The sequence below is a fragment of the Capsicum annuum genome, chromosome 6 (genome assembly GCF_002878395.1).
Source record: "Capsicum annuum cultivar UCD-10X-F1 chromosome 6, UCD10Xv1.1, whole genome shotgun sequence".
Classification (NCBI taxonomy): Eukaryota; Viridiplantae; Streptophyta; class Magnoliopsida; order Solanales; family Solanaceae; genus Capsicum; species Capsicum annuum.
The window spans coordinates 199,515,255-199,524,239 of NC_061116.1; positions in this window are offsets into that span (position 1 = coordinate 199,515,255).

Here is an 8,985-nt window from a genome sequence, read left to right on the forward strand (position 1 = left end):
AACCACCACCAACTGCCCCATCATTCTCAACCTTCTACACAATTCAATGTGCTTCATGATTTCTTATTTTCAATGTTGATAGTTGAGATCTCTACCAAAATAGGTTGTGGTGCAGCAGTGAGATCTCGGGTTGAAGTCCTGGATATAAAGAAAATTCTTTTGAGAGCGCTACCTCATTAATGAGCCCTGCAATGTGCGATTCGGATTAATCGGGGCTCCAATGGAGATATCAAACACCGAATAGAAAATCAAAAAAAAGATAGTTGAGATCTCTAACGTCGTTTCACCTAAACAACCCGCATCATCCTGAATAAAAACTTATTTATATTTGGTGTTTACATCAAAACGTATAAACCTATTATATATAATTAATGGGAAAGTAAAAAGGGTTGCTCCCGTTTGTTCATGCATTTATTTTTTTATTATATAAATAACATTTGGTTAAATATTGGATTTATTGTTTGAATTTTTCGCCTCACGAAATTTTAACTTTTTGCAAGATAGATGCATATTCAAATAGAACTCGATTTTCAAATCTGTACGAGGTAATTAACAAGTTAAGGTGGAGGTACTAAACCAAGAGATCTCATTTTATGTTTTCAGTCCTTATATTCGTATGACCAAAATTTAACATGTGATAATAAGGTAGTTATATTTCAAATTTACTTGTAATTATCTTATACATAATTAAACATCTTTTTTCTGGGATAGCTTCTACCAAAAAAAAAAAGTACATTGATTAAATAAAGATATTTTTACACCTTTAGAATATAAAATTTCGTTGGCGTTTAGACATGTGATTTCATCTCATGATTTAATATCATGAGATGAAATCAGCATTGGACATGCGATTTCATCTCATGATTCAAATTTTTCAAAAACCTTAATTTGAGAATTTCATGTCATGATTTCTCCTTTTTCAAATATAAATTTGGCCCATAAGTTTATATAAAGTTTATCTGCTTGAATAGTTGTTAGAACAGTTAGAGCTATTGAGTTGAGGTACTAGAGTTAATCCCTTAAATTATAAAATTGTAATCTAAAATCCCTCCTTGAAGTTGGTGAAAGTTGTCTGAAAATCCTACACACTATAAGCGATAGCTTTTACTTCCTTGAGAAAAATATTTTTTACGATAAATCCTGTGTTATTTACGTTATAGTTACCTTACTGATTCATCAAGAACATGATTCATGTATTTAGTAATTGGTACTAGTTCTTTTCAATATTGAATGGCAAAGTTGGATACAAAGTTTCGAAGAATTAAGATTTCTTGAACTCTTACAAGATGAATACTTTATTCGTTCACTTTTATTTGTCATATTTTGACTTGAAAAAATTATTATTAATATGAAGATTTTTATCATAATACCCCAATTATTGATGGTTACTATTGTATTTTGAAATTAGTTTGGATAATAAACAATCAACGTTATGGATAAAATAGAAAAAAAATTATTTTTTTCTTGATATATAAAAAATGACAAGTAAAAATAAAAATAAAAATTAAAAAATAAGTGATAAATAATTCTGAACGGAAAAAATATGACAAAAAAAAAAGCGACCTTCATTTGGTTCAGTTATTATCCCATAAATATCAGTTTAACTCATGATTCATGCATTGTCGGAGTGAAGGTGTTACCAAATGGTCCAACTAGTGAGGGTGATTTATCTCTGTTTGCCAACCAAATTTATTTGCTGAATTCTGACTTTTTCTAAGGTGGAAAATTCATAATACAGTTAGAACCTCTCCACATTAATATTGTTGGAATCACAAAATATTAGTATTATTTTATAAAAATATTATTTAATAAATAATTAATATTTATTAATTTAAAGAGTGTTTTTGATATTTAATGAAAGTTATTTTTGATTAAATCAATAGCTTACTAATATACGTATCATATTTATTGAATTAATATAAAAATGAATTCATTATACATAAAGTACAATGTACAATATATGATTCATTGTAATGTTTTTTAAAAAAAAATTAAATAATTCATTGCAGTATTAATTATTTATTCATTGTTATTAATAATCATTATAATGTTATCGCGTCTAGGACTCTTCACAATTTCTTGTTGTAGTTTGGGAAGACAACATCGAAACTTTTTGAATGTAATAAAAAAAGTTAGAGATGAACTTCAACTAGATTTAAGTTTTAATAAACAAATAAAAATCACTAATCTCATATTTCACTAAATTGACTTAAATATTTTTGTAATTTTGAGAAATTATTAATTTATAGTATTAATGAGACCATATATTTACTTAAGAGTCTTCTAAAAATATATTATTTTATTATCTTATCAAAATTGATAAGTTTTTCCACTTGTCTAAATTAAAATAAAAAATATTATCTTACAAAAATTATTAATTTATCAATTATTAATTTTGAGAAATCCTACTCTATTATTTCTCACATTTTTTGTAAAAGAAATGGTATCTATTTTGGGAGTATAATTAGGCAAATTGGGCTGACTTTCATCGATGAAGATATGTGTCCTTTGTGCCACTAACTAGTGGAGGTAGGGGTGGATATGACATGGCATATACCAAATATCATTTTGAAATTGAAATTTTTTATATCTTGGTATGAATGTTATGGTATTTGGTATGGTATTCGGTAAGAGTTTTAAATTATTTGGGTATTTGATATGGTATTTAATATTTATGCAATAAATATCGAAATACCGTATATCGCATCGAAATTTTTTAATAATATATAAAATTCATATATATTATATTTAAGATTATTAAATATATTTATATATCATCCATTAGCCAATTGAACATAAAAATAATTTTTATTAAAAAATAAATTTTTGGGGAAGCTTATTATTTAAGAGTACTATGCTTAAATTTAGGTAATGTTGTTCAGAATTAACATCTTGGACTACTTAATCGTGATTAAAATATTCTTTTTGTGTAATTGATTGACAAAGATAGTTGTTAGTCTTATATGCTTGAGACGTTTTTAAAGTTTAAAGTTATACGTAGTTTTTTTATATGAATATATGTAAGTCGAAATCAAATAAAGTATGGTTACTGAATTGGCATACCGTAAAATACTAAATTATATCTAATTAATTTGATATAGTAATAATATCATTCTTTTAGATACCAAAATTCAAAATTACTATATGAAATTTTAAAATATCGTATCGTACCGTACCATGGCACCCCTAAGTAGAGGGGAGGGGCTTAGATTAGTGGATTGACTTTCATTACTTCAAGGAAGGGCAAGAGTGACTTAAGGGACCCACCACTGTCATCTATCCATCTCTTTGCTAATATACAATTACCACACGAGTCATTTTCTAACGAATTAAGTGTCATTTAGTTGTTCCGGGTATATAAAAATAATGTAAAATATTATTTCATCTGCTTTAAAATAATTGATATTTTAAAAAAATAATTTATTTTAATTTAACCATCCTTTTAAAGAAATTAAAAGAATATTATTATATTTTTTTAATATTATTTTTATTATTAAATGACTAAAGAAAGTGTATATACTCAAATTTACTTTTTCAAAAGTATAATTAGTAAGGTTAATTTGATAACATAAATTCATAATAAAAAAATTTCAATTAACAAGGACCGACTATTTTAAAACGAGAAGTATATAATAGTGATGTTGATATTTATTTCTTACTAGACAAGGTCTATTTTGGTGTTGGAATATAGCATTGAACATCTTTAATATCTTAATGGGTTGTTTGGTAGGAGGTATAATGATAAATAATTTCAAAATTAATTTAGAAGATGAGTTTATTCTATATTTGATTGCGATAAAATGTAGGGATAACTTATCTCGGGATTAGTTATCCCAATATTATAGTATTTTTCTTATCCTTTCTTTAAGATAAAATAACTAATCACGGAATTAGTAATCTCGAGATAACTTGTTTTCCAACCAATCGATCCTAAGTTTGTTAAAGTGAGGTACCAAAAAACACAGCGAAAATCAACTCAAAATGATCGACTTTTAAACCTATCGAAAGATAGATTAACTCGGTAGGTTTGATCCGATTTTTTTTAAAATTAAAATAAACTGAGCTTGGTTGTTTTTCTTTTTGCACCAAAAAATGGAAAAATAAAAATCTACTGAGCTCGATTCATATATTTAAAAGGGAAAAGGTACAAATATATCCTCGAATATTGATAAATGATACAAATATACCTCCCGTCATATTTTGGGTATAAATATATCCTTACCGTTAATGAAAATGTACAAATATACCCTTATCACTAACGGCGAGACACGTGTCACGATTGTGTTCCTCCATTAGTGATAGTGATATATTTGTACCATTTATCAAAGTTTGAGGGTATATATATACATTTTCCATTTTTATAATTTACTTTCTCCGTTACGTATTCGGATCATTTTATTAAAAATAATTATTTTATATTAATTATCCATTATACTAAATCAAAAAAACATTGATTAAATTATAAGTCATTGATGTATTAAAAAATTAATAATATTGAATAAAAAATTAATTATATATTTTTACTTTTTAATAAATAAATAAATAAATATATATATATATATATATATATAATTTTACATAGATTAATTAATTCGATAAATTAATAATAGTAATAACTAACTATTCTTTGATGACAATATTTTTATTTCAAACATGAGTCTGTTTTTGTAAAATGGGACGAGTAGAGTACTCTTGTAAGGGCATGAAAAAAATAAACATGATAAATTAATGGATTGAATTGAGTAATCTTTGTGTGGTTTAATCATATTAATGGATCGAATTGAGTAATCTTCGTGTGGTTTAATCTATAAGGATATTAAATGATAACTGAACCACACAAAGATTACTCAATTCGATCCATTAATTTATCATGTTTATTTTTTTCATGCCCTTACAAGAGTATTCTATTCATCCCATTTTACAAAAACAGACTCATGGTTGAAGTAAAAATATTGTCATCAAAGAATAGTTAGTTATTACTATTATTAATTTATCGAATTAATTAATCTTTGTAAAATTATATATATATATATATATATATATATATATTATTTATTAAAAAATAAAAATATATAATTTATTTTTAATTAAATATTATTTTTTTTAATACATAAATGACTTATAATAATTAATTAGAGATAATATAGTAAAATCATGGAGCAAGTAGCTGATGAAGCAGACAGGAGTAGCAGGCTTGTTGACGGAGAGTTGCCTGCTTCCGTGGCCTTTCCCTCTTAAATTTTTTTTGAAAATTTTATAAACAAATGTGAAGACTTTCAAAATGAATTAACTACAAAGATAATATAATTTAAATTTAATCAATGCTTTTTTGATTTAGTATAATGGACAATTAATATAAAATAATTATTTTTAATAAAATGATCAATTAATATGGAACGGAGAAAATACATTATAAAAATGGAAAAGGTACAAATATACCCTTATCACTAATGGAGGAATACGATCGTGACACGTGTCCCGCCGTTAGTGATAAGAGTATATTTGTACCTTTTCATTAACGGTAAGGATATATTTGTACCCAAAGTATGATAAAGAATATATTTGTACCATTTATCAAAGTTCAAGGGTATATTAGTAGCTTTGCCCTATTTAAAATGTTTGAATGGCGATTTGACCAAAAAATTGATGAGTTTGATTGGTTTCTCAAACCACTTTTTTTTTATTTTAAAAATAAAATCAATAAAGTGCGATTGATTATACGAACAACATTTTATGAAAAATTTAAGTAACCAGAATTTGAACGAACTAAAGATATTCAAGATTATATTCGAAGGATCAAAAGATCTACTCCCCTAATAAGGACAATTTTTAGCCAATTTTTTGCAGTTCTTAGATTACATCAGCATATACCTGTCAAATGGGCCGGGTACCCACTTATAAAAATTGATTCGATCAGTTCATGGGCTGTGGGGTGCCGAATATCGGTACAAATTATTTTTTGGATTGGGCCCGATTAAATCGGTTCGATTAGTTTTTTTATTTTTTTCTTATTAAATTCGAATTTTAATTAAAAAAAAAGACTGTTGGGCCATTATAGCCGTTGAACCCAACGGTAATATAGCAGTTGGGAGCCCAAAAAGGCTAAAATCCCCTTTTTATTGAAAAAAAATTCAATTAAATTATTTTTTTAAACCCAATTTTTTTTTTTATAAATACCCTACACTTTCAAATCATTTTCCACACAATTTTTCATTCTCTCAAATCTCATTCTCTCTCAAATCTCAATTCTCAAATATTTTATATATTTCTAAAGTGCTCACTTTAATTTTTTAATTTTGTGATTACAAAGTACAAATGAAAGTTTCTAAAGTCGCAACCTTCGGATACTTCCAAAATTTGGTATTATCGTTCCATTTCTTATGTTTAATTTTTAATTAGTGTATTAACTATTGAATATTTAATTTAATTATATTTGCGTATTTTGAATTTTTTTAGTTTAATTTATATTATGGATAAATTAAGAAACCTTGCGACTAAAGGTGTTAAAATTTTTTGTCTCGAAAATGGTAGTGGTAGTAAAAAGTGAATTACTAGTGGTAGAGGTACTTCAAGTAGTAGATATATCCGTGTGCCTCCGCCTCCGGTACCGCTTAGTCAACCTTTTGAGGAAAAAATAGGTGTAGGTGCTCACGATATTGATTATGTAGAGACGCAGGAAAATTACGGTATAGAAGAAGAAAATGAAGTAGATGCGGTTAATTTAGATGAAGATGATGAAAATATTGGTGAGACACCCGCAGTAGAAAATGCTAACGTTAGATCTGAATCGGTTAATCTCCCTCCCCGTGCCCCAAGACCTCATAAACCAACTAGTATTGCATGCCAATTTTTTGAACGTATATCAGATATTGAGGTGCAATGCAATATTTGTCAACAAATATATAAGCATAAAAGAGGAGACAAGCAAGGGGGTACGGGTACGTTAATGAGACATATAAGTGATAATCATGATAGAGAGTTAAAAATTGTAAAAGGTGGTGCGAATGTTGGTGGTCCAACACAAACTAGAATGGATCCAACAACCGGTTAGGTAATGAAAAAATATAATAAATTGAGGGATCGGGAAGAAATAGCTAAAATGGTAATTATGGGTTGTTTGCGTTTTAGTTTTTCTTCTTCTGATGCCTTTATTCATTATATTCAAGCAATTTATAATCCTATGTTTAATGGTATTCTCAAAATTACTTGTCGGGCCGATATTTTTAGACTTCATTCACAATTTTGTTTTTATTTATCAACATTGTTAGAAAATATTCAATGTAGAATGTCCCTAACTTCTGATCTTGACCGTGCTGTAAATAAAAATGATTATTTAACCGTTACTTGTCACTGGATAGATAGTAATTTTGTTATGCAAAAACGTATTCTTATTTTTTTATATGATGAAGATCGTAAACATACTGGAGATTTTATTCCTGATTCGATTGCTAAAGTTGCTGAATTTTATGGTATCAAAAATAAAATCTTATGTATTGCTTTTGATAATGCTTCTAATAACAAGACTGCATTTAAAAAGTTAAAATCTAAGTTATCTCCGCCGTTACCTGAAATTTTTCATGTTAAGCGTGCTTGTCATCTATATAATTTAATTGTAAGAGACGGTCTTGAGTTTTTTGAGTTATATATATTGAAAAAATTCGGCTTGCCATTGGTTTTATTCAAGGAAATAATCGAAGATCAAGAATTAGTAACTTTAAACTTAAATGTGAACAAAATGGACTTGCACCAATATTGATGCCTGAAGAATGTGATACTAGATGGAATGATACGTATGATTTTTTAAAAATTTGTTATAAATATAGAGTTCCTATAACACTATCTTTTAACCAACATTGTGGTATTTTGCTGATTCTGCTGATTGCATGCTACATGATTCTGATTGGGCTGTAATTAATGATCTTGTTAAGTTTTTACAAAAATTTTATATAGCTATGGTTGAATTTTTCGGTACTTATTATCCTACTGTTTGTAATATTTTGGCATATATAGTCAATATTTCTACTTTGCTCAAAGAATATAAAAATAAAGAAGGTTACAAAGAAGCTGTTGCTGTTATGTTTGCTAAATTTTAAAAATATATATTTTTTAATTCCCCCTATTTACTTGGTTGGTGCTATGCTAAATCCGTGTATGAAATATACTACTATGTGTCACTTTAGTTCTCTTATTTATTCTAACTTAGAGATAAATACTAACAATGATTCTGAACAAGTACAACCTGATTTATGGACGGCTATGGGTGATGCGAACGCTTACATAGATAAATTATATAACCGCTATGCTGATTTAGTTGATTTAGCTGTACCAACAAATATCACTCCAACTGTCGCTCCTCATCCTTCCGAGGAGCCATCATCTTCTAAAAGACCAGTACATAGTGGTTTTCCTAATTCCTTTTATGATTTACCTTGTTGGAATAGTGTTGAGGAAGGAGCTTACACATCAACTTATCGGGAAGAGCTTAAGTATTATCTTCGGTTGCCGCTAGAGGATCGCAGACAGTAGATCAACACGTTGGATTGGTGGAGGAGTAATGAAACACAATATCCTGTGTTTTCAAGATTAGCTAGAAATATCCTGAATGTTCCAATATCAACCGTTGCATTAGAGAACACTTTTAGTCAGAGACGACAACAGCTTGGAGACAACCGACATTCATTGAGAAGCAATGCAATGAATGTTCTAGTTTGCCTTAGAGATTTGATTAGAGCCGAACGAAGAAATCAAGGAATGGAAGCGGAGCCGAACGATGAGCAGAGATTTGAAGAAATTATGACTTCACGGGAGAACTCAGCAGAATCAAGTCCAATGCATGATTTTCCCCCGTTGACTTTGACTATCCTATGCAAGTTCCCGTTAATATTAACATGAATGAGTTGAAAAAAATGATGCAAAATTTGTAGATTTTTCACCCATGTAAATTATAAATTTTGGATCATTTTGCAATCAATAAAATTTAACATT